General features: G+C 38.6%; 1 protein-coding gene across 1 annotated transcript in view; it reads right to left on the minus strand.

Annotated features, from left to right (window-relative positions):
• The window catches only part of LOC149037454 (uncharacterized), a 37,217-nt gene that overhangs the window by 13,570 nt on the left and 7,971 nt on the right, over nucleotides 1-15,676 (minus strand). The gene's annotated exons all lie outside the window — the stretch shown is intronic.

The raw sequence follows: 15,676 nt of genomic DNA on the forward strand, positions 1-15,676 counted from the left end.
ATTGGGAGGAGTGTCCAATCTTTTTTAATATTTGCTAACCATCTTTTTTCAACATTTTTTTTCATGATTGTAGATTCAAGAAGTTGGTCTTCAGACAGCATGTCAATAAGATGATGGCACCTTCAAGTATCTCTGTAAAATAATGGCTATCATTCCTGCCTCCAAGTCAAATACTAGCGAACACCTGACTTCAGCTGCAAGTCACCATTGAACCCCTGCAGAAGTTTGTGGAGTATGTCGATGGCAATTGGGTACAAAGCACTACCTGGCCTCCCTCCTGCTGGAGCGTGAACAAGCAATGAGCTTCTTCACCAATAATGACATAGAAAGATGGCATAATGGCCTAAACAAATGTGCCTCAGGAAGAGCCCAGATGCCACTTTACATGCTTGTGCACCTACTGCACAAGGAAGCCAACCTTGTGGCCCATCAGGTTAGATTGGTTTTTAAAAGGAAATGAACATAACTACAAAAGAAAATTACTACTCAATCCAAGTGAAAATATTAAGCTACTGGGAGCAGTATGCCTTCCACCAAAAGTCAGCAGCTCAACTACTCAAAGCTTGTTCCCATGTCGATGGACCAATAGTTCAAAAATTAAATATGATAAAGGGATTAAGTTTATTGATTGTAAAAGTTAGATTTTAACCCTTTCCGCACTACTTTTAAGGAAATTGACTATTTCCTCGTCTTTAAGCAGAGTGGAAAACTATCTATTTAGTCAAGTCAGTGTCAAGATTTTTTAGCCTCTACAATTAAGCAACTTTTACAAACATATTTAGTGTATTTCATAGTTTTTTTATTTTTTTAACTTGTTATCTATCTATGATGACTTTCATTTTATTTTACAGGGCCTCACAGAATACCACTTTCCAGTGAGATGAACCCTCTATCTAAAGACTGTTAAATTAATTATTTAAAAAGGTCAAAATTCAAATTCTCTCCAAGCAAGTACCAAAAATCCTAGTGCGTCTTATCCATAATGACCATCACTGAGTGAGGAAACAGTGCAGTCTGTACATTTTCCTATTGGAAACCCTGCTCACTGGGCGCGTCTCATTCTTGCATCCGTTTCTTGCAGCAAAATTAGGCTGCGTACCAACATTTAAAGTAATCAACAACAGACTCTTAAAAGTCATGTTGATTCCTGTAGAATAAGAGCAAACAAACAAAACTAAAAGAGGAAAAAGATCCAGGGTAATAAATGACAGTTGATAATGGAAATAAACTGTCTTCCAACAGGAAGAGAAACAAAGTTGGGTTCAAGCAGCTAAAAATAAGATGTACACCCCATTTAGTAGACCAACTCTAATGAATTTTATTTTTTCTTAACTTATTAGGAAGCTTAAAGGCAATGAAATCCTCAAGTAGCTTAATTGATATCAGAATCTAAAACCTTTTTTTTCTTTTTTTCATTAGTTGATGATGAAGGTTTATTAAAAGTATTCAAAAATAGCACCCAAGTGGTGAAATACATGTGAATTTACAAGCATACTTCAAATATTTAAAAAATACAAAAATCTTACATTTGACTTCAAAATTAAGAGTCTAAAGGGACTGGGAATTACAAGAGTCAGTAGTTATATACCAATGAAAAAACGCTTAGGTTTGCTTGACTACAAGGACTAGGCGTTAGACGCCATTGTTGGAAAGAAAGATTTTTTAAATCTTTCGGTCCGGCATTTAAAGAGTGATACATGGTTTTTGTTGCGCAACTCATAAACGTGGCAATCGGCGCGCTTTGGTGGAATAAGGTGGTACAGCCGTGACCCAGGCACACAGATACTGTCCCAAACTTTCTTGCAGAGTTCGTCTCTTCTCACATTTAAGCGAGTGGAGTTTGCAGCCACAACGGCGTCTTTGTAGCTCAGCGCCGGAAATAATATACGCAGAGCTCTTTTCTGAACTCTTTCGATCATGTCCTTGAGGTAAATTGGTAGGCTAGTAGACCAAGTGACGCAGGCGTATTCGAGGACCGATCGTACCAAGGCATAAAATATGTTAATAAGGTCTTCGGGTGGAATTCCGGACCGCTTGAGCACTCTTAAGACGTAAAGACGTTTTGAGGCTTTGGAGACAATCTCACGCACGTGCTCATTCCACCCAAGAGTGTCGCTGATAGTGACTCCAAGGACCTTGTGTGAGGAGACCCGTTCTAAGGGACGTCCATTGACGCACAAAGGGCCAAGATCTGGCCGTGTTTTAAGCGAACAAATCACAAGTTCCTTGCACTTCTTTGGGTTGAGGTTCATATTATTGCGCGACGACCACTGTGCAATGGCGTCAAGATCTTTCTGAAGGGACGATGTACCGCCTGATGGGATGACCTCGGATATTGTTAGGTCATCTACATATTTCCAGTGGCTCGATAGTAATGGAGTTTCAATCGCGAGATCGTTAATCATCAGGAGGAACAGGATGGGGCCAAGCTTAGTGCCCTGCGGGACTCCAGCGTGCATGGGCAACCAAGGGGATACAATGTTCTTAATCTTAACAGCTTGGCGACGGCCATAAAGAAAACTGCAAATCCAACGGATAATAAAACCACGGACCCCAAGGTGGATGAGTTTATTGACCAAGATAGTGTGGTCAATATGGTCAAAGGCCTTACTAAAATCCAGGAAGCAGGCCCTTAAGAACATACCTGGTTTGTCAATAGAGGACAACCAGTTGTGCATCATATCCAACAGGCAATAGATGGTTGAAGTTCCTTTGAGGCAGCCGAATTGGCTGAAATCGATGAGATGCACAACATCCTCAATTAGCCATTCAACTACGAAATCCTCCAGGACTTTAGAGACGATTGCTGTTAGGGAGATAGGTCTTAAATCTTCCCTACCGGTTATGGGCGTAACCTTGGGTACCGGTGTGACATTAGAGTCTTTCCATGCAGTAGGAAAGGAGCCTGATGCAATAGAGGTGTTGAATATTCGCGTGATCGGCTCAGCGAGCTCAGCAGCATATTCTTTCCAAATACGAGTCGGAATCCCATCAGGCCCAGGGGCCTTAAAGGCGCTGATGGCAAGTAGCTTTTTGTAGACCCTTTGTGTCTCGATCACGGGCGGTTGAGGGGATGGTAAGTAGCAGGGCAGTGCACTTGTATCAAGTGGCTTAATGTCAGATATTACAGATACAAAAAACTCATTAAGGCGTGATGCGAGAGTCGCGCCAGAGATAATTCTGCCTTCCTCGTCAGTATAACTGAGTTCGTTAGGGCTGCTAGCCTTCCCTGCAAGCTTATTCACCATACTCCACCATTTCCTCGGGTCAGTGCTCTTGAGGTTATTAACTTTGTTTTTATAGAACTCGCATTTCCGGCGGGTGATAACCTCTTTGACCTTATTTCTAAGGCGACGCCATTTCTCCTCCGGGCCATTTAGATAGGCGCGTTGGCGCTCTAATATGAGAGCCTTAATCTCAGGTGACATCCAAGGCTTGTCCATTGAGAGAAAGAGTTTTTTAAACACTTTATTTTTTGTAACTGATTTAAAAGGAATTGATTGGGTAACATAAAATTTCGGTTGCCATGGCCACTGTTTTTTTTTTCTCACAGTTTCCAAAGTAATAGCCCATGGATGATCTCTTCTCTTGTTCAAAGCTGAAAACCTGACCCATACCTTTAACTCTTACAAAGACTGCAACTTCCTTTTTTCACTTTGCATTTGTTTTGCTCTTTCTCTCAATGGCAGTCTTTCAACCTTCCATTTTGAATTCCCATTACCCATCACTCCTTCCTAGTTCCTTTTCCCACACAGGGTACGGCCAGAACACTGGTAAATGCCTTCAATTCTTGCTCAGACTACAATTTGCCTTAATGCTTTGCATTTGTTTGATGTGTTCTCTCTCTCTTTCCACAAAAGAAAGTCTTCAAATTTAATTTTATAGACTTAGTTCCAGTATGGCAACATACTGCTGTAGATTTTCATGTAGAGACCAGAAAAATTGAGTAACATATGTACTACACTACGGATATGCAAGTGAAGGGAACTCTGCCAGTGTCATGCTATGCTTAAGTGCATTTTGTTACATGTTGTTGTTTTAGACAAAGAAGCACTCTTTCGTAAGGCAATTTATGATAAGTCTTGCACCCATGATGTCACTTGCTCGAGTATCAACCAACTAGACCAATTAACAGGATTTAGTCTTTGAGGAACTTGGAATGTCTTCCTTTTCAAGGTTCTAACTTTAGGATCCTCCTTGACCTTTACCTTTGATTATTCATTCTCTGTTGAGGAATAAATTGTGATCCATTCCACCAAAATTCTTTTGTCATGAAGGTCTTTGATGCTCATTCCACTGGAACAAATTTCTTGCATTTCAATGTATTGACATTGATCCTGGCATGTAATGTTTGTATTTCTCCAATTCATTTACCACAAATGGATGGAAGTCTCCTCCTCTACCACGAGTCTATTAAAGCACATTTGTACCATCTGACTAGAAATTTGCATCTTTTAAATGAACATTCCACATAAAAAATGTCTCATCTTATTTCTCTCAGACTCTCTGAGTGTTTGAAGTTGAACATCCTTGTTTATCCTCTTGCTGCTTAGTGCTTTTTTGTACTCTTTGCATCCTGCATCAGAGTCACTTTACACCCAGTGTTGAGAATTTCTTTTTGAGTTATTGACTTGCTTGATTTCTTTTCTAGCATTTCCCTTGTTGGGCTTAGGTTTTGGTTTGGTTTGGCTAAGTGCTAAAAAAGCATAAGAGTTGCTTAAGGTTATAGAAGAGAGTGACTTAAGGCTCCGGGGTTCTTAGCAAACCTCCTGCATGTATCCACAACTCAATAGTGTACGCTGTGGTGTTTACCATTTGTTTCATACCATAATATTGATACATCATTGCAAAAACGTTTTTGTAGTCATTCCATAACCTATCTCATCATAACAACCTAAGGTAAATTTAATAACATTCCTTGAAACTTATGGCAAATACAAGATCTAGCTCAGCTTATCTCAACAAATGACAGCAAAATTTCACACTGGACATATTTATATATCGTAGGCTTTACAAAACGATTTATTTAATAATAGAGACGCTACTGACAAAACAACAAAAACAAAATCAGAAACTTAGTGGGTAACTGCTATATTTATTAAAACACAAGTGAAGTTACTATTAGGACATTTATTATTTTCGAAATTAAGAGTTTCAAATGTTTTTGTGATTTGTATAGACAGTTATGTTGCCTGTATATGATAGGTCACCTGGTGCCTCCCCCAAACTGTCTTAGAGAGGAATCTTTGCTGAATTAACTATCCTATCTTCCCTTGATCGACCCAGAACAGATACTTAACAGTACTGTCAAAGAGAGTTCTGTCAAAGAGAGAACCATGTACCAGCATACACATTTAAATCAAAATGAAATTTAACTAAATGCTCCATGGCAGTGATAGGCCAAGAGGGAACATTTTTTATTGGGAAAAAATATATATAATCATGGCCTATTGCTGCCATAGACCATCATGGACCTCGGCACTTCACAAGTGACGTTAAGTGACAGAAAACGCGTGTACATCTGCCATCTTCGTGTGGTTGCCACTATGTCGCAATTGAATCGTTTTAAGAAGCAGATCAATGAAAAGAGAATGAAGAAGAAATTGTCATAAGAGGAGAAAGGGATTACGCACAATGACACAATTGTTCAACGACTAAGAGCCGAAGTAGCCAGAAAAACACAAAAGTATTCTCGCATCGCTGCACAAGAATTCCCGCCTTTCCAAGCCTACGAGATGTTCATTGACAGCATAAAGAGTGCCTGAAGGAAGCGTTACAAAATACTTCCATCAATGTGTTGCAATGTCCTTGCTGGAGAAAACGGTCCTTCTTGCTTCTCCACGAAGCAAATTCCGGACTTCAAGATCACATGCACTTCGTCAGAAGAACTGAAGCATCACAAGGGTAACTCAACACATCACCAAGGGAAAATAATCCTAAGAAGAGATGTGGAGTACTGCCTATTTCCCAACCTGGCCCAAAGTGGCTACAAGCTATTTTATCCCAAAAAGTTTATCAGTGGTGGAAATGCCTAAGCTTGGAAAGACCATCAAGAAAACAAGCACTTCAAGTCAGTTGAAAACTTCAACATGTAAGCAATGGTTCGGTCATGTTCCTGATCTGCTGAAGCAATCCGGAATCAACCCCCTGCCCAAAGGTTTCCCCGCCTCAAGAAATTCAATCTAACTTGAGACCTAACACTCTGGCATGCACCCTTGCAAAGAAGTGTTAATTACCTTCATGCAAATTGATTATTTTACTACAAGACCAATTGTCCTTGGTAACAACACTGTTGAATGTGAAACAGCTTATAAATTACTCGGCATTGTAGTCAGTAATGATTTAAAGTACAACGAGCATATTGATTACAGATCGAAAAAGGCTTCCCAACGCCTGTATTCCCTGAGGATTCTTAAAAAAGTGTGTGTTTATAAAGAGGGAATTGTCAAAGTTTACTTGACAACAATAAGACCTATACAAGAATATGGCGTACAAGCCTGGCTAGATATTCCTGAATTTATTTGAAATAAGCTGGGTTCAATTCAAAAAAGGGCAATACATATGACCTATCCATGCCATAGTAACACAGATGCCCTTAATACTGCCAACCTTAGCAGCTTGAAAGAAAGACGAACTCAGCTCTGCTGTAAATATGTTTAGAAGGTGACTCTAAAAGACCACCCCATTAACTTCCTCAAGCCGAGAACAACAAAGGACAAAGCTACTTCAGGAGCCAGATAATGACAATATTGATTTGAGGAACATCATCATTGAGGATAAAAAAGAGGAGGCAGATAATGGCAATGTAGGAGCACCAGGGAGACCAAATAACTATTACTTTAATGGTTTGAAGTGGACCGAAGCACCTCACGATGTAAAAGCACTTCCTGAGTTAAAATGCCTCTGGATTACTTTCTCCTTGTTAACAACTGCATACTAACTAAAACTGTTTGCAAAAAAACAGGTCAGCACACTTGACAAAATTTATATGTAGAAGAGCAGTGCATTCACATTGCATTCATGGAAAAATTAAAAGCAGAAAAAGTCCTAGGGTAAAGAGAAAGAAAAAAGAGGCCCAAAGAAGAAAGTAAGAGCACCACTCTTTTAAGGAAAAAAATATGTCTCCTTGCTGAAAGCAAGAAAGGTTCTTGGTTTGACCAAGAACCTCTGACAAGCTCAGCATTCACTGAGGATCTGCAGCATTTGAATATCATTTGAGAAAGCAGCTTAAAAAATAAGAGCCAGCGCAGGTCGCAAACAAGATTGTTCTTCAGAATATGATGGAACCGATACAGAAAAAGAAGAAAACCACAGTAGCCGCCTTAAATACTAGAGCATTGTTGTTAATGATGAGCTCAATAGACAGCTTGTTGGTCGAGTCACTTGCAGCTTTTTTCAAAGTGAAGGGGTAAAATTCGAAGAAGTTGCAAAATCTGGACTGGGAGCGGAATGAATTTGTCATTGCAGAAACTCTAAGTGCTCCTCACATGAGCTGGTGTCACCATTTCACACAACGCCAAAGACCAACAAGTTTACCCATGTAAACAGGGAACTGGTTCTTGGACTACGACTAATGCGTCATGGCCACTCAGCTGCTAAAAGAGTCCCAAGTGTTCTGAGCCTACCTTCGCTAGAAGAAGGGCACTGAATGTGATTCACGTAACTATCATCCCATTTCAGTGTTACCAATTTTGTCGAAAGTCATTGGGTGCCATATGCACAATACGTTATACACTTTTCTCTCCAATAATAACTTGATTTTTCAAGGCAGTCCGGTTTTTGCAAAAGCCGCAGTACTGAAACTGCCTTCATCAAGATAACTGATGACCTCCTATTTAATTTGGACAAGGACATGGTCTGAGGAGTGGTGCTTTATGGTTGATCATGAGCCATTACTCAAGAAACTGGAGGTATATGGCTTCGTGAATATGGAGCTTAAATGGTGTCAGTCTAATTTGACTAGAAGTAAGCAAGTAGTCCACCTGGGTGGAAAGGAGTCAAGTGAGGCACCAATGAAACATGGAGTTCCTCAAGGCAATATTTTAGGCCCACTATTCTTCACACTATACATCAACGATCTACCATTGCATGTCAGTTCACGAGTAGACCTCTATGCTGATGATACCACCCCTTACAGCATCTGCTCACTTTAACTAAATTTTTCTGCAAATGAAATATATCACTGGACCAACTCAAAAAGACTCTCAATCGACGAGTCAAAGTGTAAAGGCTTGACGATCACAGGAAAACGCCTGGCGTCTAAGATCAATGATGAACTTGTTGTCAGAGTTGAGGGCAATAGGCTCGTAAATGTAAAAGTGCACCACTTTTAGCTTTGACGATCAATAGTTCACTCTCATTTGATTGTCATGTTGAAAATCTTTGCAATAAGCTTGCCTCATGTATACGTGTTTTGAGTTAAATCAGAACGTTTCTGTCACTTAAACAGCGACTGTTGTTCTATAATGCCATTATATTCGCCCAGTAATGAGCTATGACGTCATGACGTCATGACGTCATCATGTGACAAGGAACCACTTTACAGAGTCTAGAAATTACAGATGTCTGCAGCTAGAATCATTTTATATGCCGACCACCTAACACCCCCTGCAACACTTTTTACCAAGCTGGAATGGATACCTTTTTATGGACAGAGTAAAATTAACAAATGTGCTATTTTTTATAAGCGCGTAAATGGCTCTCTTCCAGACTATCTGAATGAACAACTTACGATTAACAATACACAACATAACAGAAGCATACGGTATGCTAGCTATAATTCTATCTGTCCTTATCATAAGCGTGAGACTGAAGGAGGCCCTTCTTTTACTGTATCAGCAACAAGACTTTGGAATAATGTGCCTCTAAATATCAGAAAATCAGACTCCATTAAGTCCTTAAGAACTAATTTATTTAAAACAATCTTGACAGCGCAGCAACATTTAGACCACTTTAGGATTTAACTTTTATATCTGTTGATATCTATACTTTACAGAAGTTTTAATACTAATTTAATTCAACTATTTGCATCTCTGATGAATTTAGGTTTTTAACTTTTATTATATTATATTTTATTAACCTTTGGCTATTAAGTGATAGCCCTCTTTGAATAAGGTCTTTATCATTATTATTATTTATTGATGCAGGAGTTTCTGCTGATGGATCGTGGAGCCAGCGAGGATGGTCTGCTTGTAACGGTGTTGTTGCAGTCATTTCAATTGACACACGTTGCTTTCTTGTTGAACTCATGTGCAACTTGCAACCAAATGGAAAGAAAGAAACAGGAAGGCTCCATTTCCAGAATGGACTACTTGAGTTGGATTATCCGCCACAAAGAAAATTGTTTCTCATTTGCATTTCTCAAGCCGTTTGTCATTTTTTTTGTGAATATTTAATTATCTTAGCGCAACGCGGCAAAAATAGATCAGGTGACTAATTATTTAAAAACCTAGAAGTTCGTTACGCAACTTACATTTCAAAAGTGTCACCACAGATCGCACTTCGAAGCTTACTAGCCGCATATGGAACACAAATTGTAAGTATAATATTTTCCCGTCGTTTCAACCGAAATCGACATGTGTAATAACCTTCTTTGTCATATTAATTTAATTTTTCAGTTGACTATACTACTACAAGTGCAAATAAATTCCATGTACGGTCATGTACGCAAAAATCAGTTAGTGGTGAAATCTTCAACATAAAGTAGCCCTTCAATCACAGGAGCGAATAAGTTTCCATTATCACGAAAGGAATTAGCAAGTAATTTTACTCCTTGTCTATTGTTATTAGGGCAAAACTGGTTATTTACACCTTTTTCTCCTGTAGTAGACTTTTTGATAGAGAAGCAAACAGTATATAGTGATCTAAAGGGACTATCATGCAACGGGCATTTAAATGTTACTTTTGGATACTGATGTTGTAATGCTTTCACATTTAGTCAATGAAAACACGGATATCAGGTCCCTTATTTGGATGGTTGCTTGACAAACACAACTTGAGGTACATCTCTTCTGTGGGTGATGGAGACAGTAAAAGTTACACAGAAGCAAGTAAGATGGCCCCTTATGGTCCCGCAGTTTTTATTCCCAAAGAAGACTGTGACATGACAAAACGAATGAGGACAGCATTAAGAAAGCTTTACATCAACACACAAGAGAGAGCAAATATTTGATTTTTCAGATAGATGCAGGTAATTCCAAAATGGTATTACATTACTATTCTCAACACTACTTGACTTTCAGTAGTGCTGTCGTAAAGGAAAAAATTATATTAGCCACTTTAGATCGTGAACTGAGAATAATGTCCATGGAGTTTCATCTGGTGGTTTGAGAAGTAGTGTAGAATATTTTGATTTATCAAACTGGACCTTGAATTTTTCCTTTAATCAATTTTGCATCTTGTTTACATGTATACTACATTGACATCAAATGAGCAGAGAATAATTTACCCGGAACAAAAAGAAGCAAAGTCAACTGAAATTTAAGTATGTAACACAACCATTATGATATGAATGAATCAGTTGCATCATACCCTATTTGCACACATATGTTTCTCTGGGAAAGAGACCGGAGGATGGTGGGACTATCAGTGGTACTGCAAGACTGACCATAGCCAGAAAAGACACTATTTAAGGATTCTATGATCAGGCCAGAAGAGAAAATAGAGGTGATGCAAAAGCCATGTCAAGAGCAACACACACCACTTTGAAGCACTATTCCAGTACCCCAGATAAGCCTCTACATGGGGACTGCCCCACAGGTAGGAACTCATGGTGCAGTTACAACAGGGATATAGCGACCTGGGGAAAAGACCCATGTACCAATCTAAAATCCGCTTCTGGTATCTGTGGTAAGGTTGATGCAACCAACTTTCAATCACCTCGGCTCTGAAGAATTTCTTGTTGGGTGTGAGAGGTGTCTTGATCAAAATAAAAATGAATGCTTACACCATGTTATCTGAGTTATGGCCCCACTGAAAGCAGAAAGAGTAAACAAACAAACAAACAGCCTAACACAAAAGAGCAGACACACTTGAAGCCATGTTGGAATAATTCAAGTGCCAGCAACATTTCCGCATTTGAAGACTGGGCTCTAAAGAGTTGTAAAGAAGCCTGGAAAGATTTATTCTACCAAGACTGCTCAAAATTGCATCCATAGTTTCAGATTTGTCAAAATGTTAAGCTTTTGTTGGACTTGTTTTTTTGTCATTTTTAATTATACTATATATATTTATCAATCCATTTAATAATGGATACCTCAAGGATGTCAGTTGGAACCACACTATGAAGAGGTTTTATTGCTCTCCATGCAGGCCACCAAACTCTAACTGCAATGTTTTCACAACACAGCAGTGAAGCAAAGCAGAACTCTCCCGAGAATTCCTGTAGGTGTTCAACCAACAATAAAAACAAAGAGTAAGTATTGTTTTCTTTAGCCAGCTGTGAATCAGGAAAGAAGAAGTTTATAATAATTGAGTAACTTTATAGACAACCCTTTGCCTCAAAGGAATTCCCATGGACAGCTCTTCATGTATTTAAGGAAGAACAATTTGACTTCATGTTTGGGCTATGGTCAGCAGAGAATTTGACAGAAAAAAGAACTTTTATAGTTATTTCTCATGTTTTCACCACCTTTAACAGTTGCAACTGATGGCTATGCCATGCCGTTCCTCGCACACGAACACTTCAGTGGTACAGGTAAGAGTAAGTCTGTTTACCAGAAATATGGATGATCAGGCCAGTGTTTGACTCCATTTTCCGTAGCATGAGTTGACTTAGTATATTCTGGGATGTGAAGCCCCGATATTCATATTAACTTGCACGTCTATGTAACTGCTGTGTCTACATACTGCATATTTTTCATCCAACTTTGCTGATGTCAATTATAAGAGACATTATTGTTTCTAACAAAAGTAACATAAAAAAGTGACCCGAAATAAAATAATTCAAACAATGTGTTTTTATATCATTTTAACTTTCTTTATTTTATTATTTTTTTCCAGTGATTGCCATTACCAATCAGATCCTGTGGCAGCCTAGCTACTTCTAAGAAATATCTTAACGCATTTCTTTTTAGAAAAGCGTCCAGTGCTAATTTACAATACTTGATGTTATGCAAAGCACTTTTGAACATGTGTATAGTTCTAAAAGCTATATAAATGCATACTATTACACTTATAAAATATTGTCGATAAATTCAACTTTAATTTTGACATGTTCGTTCATTTTGATCCTGGCTATCTGCAGCTATACACTTCCTACAATAAAGAAAGTTTTAAAGCTCTCGTTTCAATCGTAATTTGCTACAAGATAGGCCATTAAGTATTCATCAAGTCGATGAATATTCACATGTGATAATTATTAGATACTGCACACACAAATAGACAGATTTGTTCTGAAAATGACCACGGGTCATGAAAATGATCTTATTTTTACATCAGTGTTGGATTAATCACTGATCAATGTTTAGCACCCATGAATTTATCATCTCCTGAAATTCCTAGGCTTTGACATACCTTTGCAAGGATTTCACTGAGTACTCATTGCCTATGAATTCATGTGGCATGAAATTCGTAGTGAAGGAATACGAGTCGAACCATGTGAAACACATGCAGTATGTTAATGAGGACAAATTACACATCCCCGTTAGACCTAACCATTCAAACAGTTAGAAATCCTAAGGAGAGATGGTTAAGAGCAATTTATTACGTGGAAAGGAAACAGCCAGAGGGGCGTCAACGTCAACAAAAATCTTTCGAAATAGCATTAACGTAGCGAGACACTGCCTGAACTTAATGGAAAAATCGAGACCATGCCAACAAGCCAGTGCAGAATACAGGTCATTTCTGGAACTTAAAGAACTATTGAAACATTTGAAGCTGTCTGAAAAGGCCATCGAGATGGCAAATGTATGCCTTGAAAATATTGAAATCATGATCAACAAAAGAGTAAAGGCAATGTTTTCAGAGCCCTGCTGTGATTATGCTCCCTTGCTGGAACTCGAGTCAGCAAGCTGTAACACTTCATTCTTGCACGTAAGTAAAAATGAGAAATGCCCTTGTGTGATGTAATTGGAAGTCAAAAAAGGAAAGAAAGAAGCTCTAGACCACAGGCTAGAATAGGAACCTACGAGCCTATAAGAGAACTAGAAAATTAAGATTAAAGATTGGGATTGGCAGCACAGCTTGAGAAGTCTAATGAGGATGGAGGAAATCCAGAGATCCACTAGGGAAATTTGAGAATGCTGAAGGTCAAATAACGTAAGATAAGATAAGCAACTGGTCATTTTCCTGACTAATGGAGGGAAGTGCTTGTACATCCACTCCTGAAGAAGACTGGTCTAAGGACTGCATATAAAAGTCCAAGGACAGCATACAAAAATCTTAGACCTGTAAGTTACTTGCAGGTTCTCTCCAAAGTAGTTGAGAGGGCTGCTTTTCTTCAGGTCTGAAAACGCTTTGTATCCTCTGCTAGAGTCAGCTTACAGGAAAAACCATAGCACAGAGATGGCACTTGTTAGAGTCTTGAATGATATCTGCAACAACATCAATCATCGAAATGTGGCACTGCTGGTACTTCTTGATTTGAGTGCTGCATTTGACACCATAGACCATGACATTTTGTTAAACCGGCTTGAATCAATGTTGGGCATCATTGGTAACACCATTGTGTGGCCAAAGTCGTATCTTTCTAGGCACTCTCTGCGGGTGTTTGTTGATGGAGGGCTCTCTGATAGTTACCCTTTGGTGTCCCACAGGGTAGTTGTCTGGGGCCGTTATTGTTCACAATGTATGCTAGAACTGAATTCCTGATTATTGGGACGTGTCATCAGCCTGGTAGAGTGAATATTGGTGAATTGTCTGTTGGTGATTCTGAGGTTGTCCCAGTAAGTACTGCAAAGAATGTTGGGGCTTGGATGGACTCACACTTGAAACTGGACACCCACATTACCAAAACATGTAGTGCAGCCTATCATCACCTTCATAACATTCAAAGGATCTGAAAGTACATCACATACAAATCTACACGAAACTTGGCTCATGCAGTGGTAATTAGACGGATTGACTACCTATATCATGAATTTGGTTTCAGTGAAGAAGAAATTCCCATACCATTTGAGGTCCCATGATGAGTTGCTGTTAACTCAACCTTCCTTCAAGTCAAAGACATAAGGAGACAGAACCTTTTCCATGGCCACACCCACATCATAGAATAAATTATTATTGAATATCAGAAATGAAACATTTCTCCAAATTCAAGAAAGACCTTAAGAGTTTATTTTTAACAGAATCATACAAGTTACTAAGTATTCCAAATGTTTCATTTCCAAGTATTTAGATGTAGTCTTGACAAATTATCGAAATATAGCATAACTCAATCTAAGATTTCTGGATTTCACCTTATACCATATCGTTAATAATTTTATAATCGAGATTTTGCTCTTTAAAGCATTCTATATTGGTTTTTAAATACAAGTACAAGATTATATTATTTTAAAATAGTAATTTCAATAATAGTGAGATCTGCAGATAAAAATGTATGTTTAGTTTTTAATTGTAAGTTTTACTTATTTTATTTCAGTTGTTTTGAAGTGCATTAGATCATATCCATATTTATATTCCGCTACATATGCACTACATTATTATCCGAAATCATTATGTCAATGCAGATGTGGATTGTGACATTTTGACTGCATACTGCTAATCTTTAGCAGGTGATGATTTCAATTGAGTATGCATCCCCAATAAACTGTTGTGCTCAGCTGTGACTGGATGAAATTCCACAGTCCTCAGTGGTCTGCTGTCGCATGGCTGTCTTGCTGCTACATTTCTTGATTGTCGACAACCAAGTTCGCAGTTTCTTAGACAACTTTCTCATCAGATGGTTTAATGGTTCTTTATCTAAGCCCTGATATGGTCCACTTCAGATCAGGGAGGACAACTTGGTCTGAGAGGAGCTAGCACATCCTTTTTCTGCTGTAGAACTTCCTTCACAAAGGTGGTTTTGCCTGTTGAAGGACTCCCTTAACAGATCTTCTGACAGTGTCTGCTTCTTTAGGATAGAGTGGTCTGATCAAGGATTCAACCTTTCAATAATTTGTATGGCAGGTATATTGTCAGGATACCTAAAATTTTGAGTGCAGTTGCCCCCACATCACAAGCATTGCAGTCTATGATGATTCACCAAGTTTTGCCTACGCAGTTGTTAGAATTGAGTCAAGTGGAAGGATTGCAGAGAATTTGAAGTTGCGGAGAGAGACGGAGAATAATTTTGTCATTTTGCAATTGGAGAGCTTCAAGTATCAGCTTGCCATGCTAAAGCATGCTTAACAGCCGATTCCCCAGGAAAGCTTTGGACAAATGTTGTTGAAAAGTAATCAATTTTGCCTTTATTTGACAAACATTTCAATGAAAAGAGACCGCAATTTAACCAGTTTTTGCGAGGAAATGATGGATATGCGTTGCTCATTCGAGATGTTAGTTAATTGGGAACTTCTTATGTGGTCCAAGACAATGCTACATGAGCAGAACAGACGGCTATTGTCTTCTTGGATAACTCTGCAAAAAATCTCTTGTAGTTGTTTTCACATAAGTGTGGGCATTTTTTAAAAATTTTTTCTATAATTTGCAGAGTTTGCAAGCCACAGTATGCAGCAATCAGCAGAGAGACACCAAAAAA

Source organism: Pocillopora damicornis, chromosome 11 (assembly GCF_964200805.1).
Source record: "Pocillopora damicornis chromosome 11, jaPocDami1.2, whole genome shotgun sequence".
Classification (NCBI taxonomy): Eukaryota; Metazoa; Cnidaria; class Anthozoa; order Scleractinia; family Pocilloporidae; genus Pocillopora; species Pocillopora damicornis.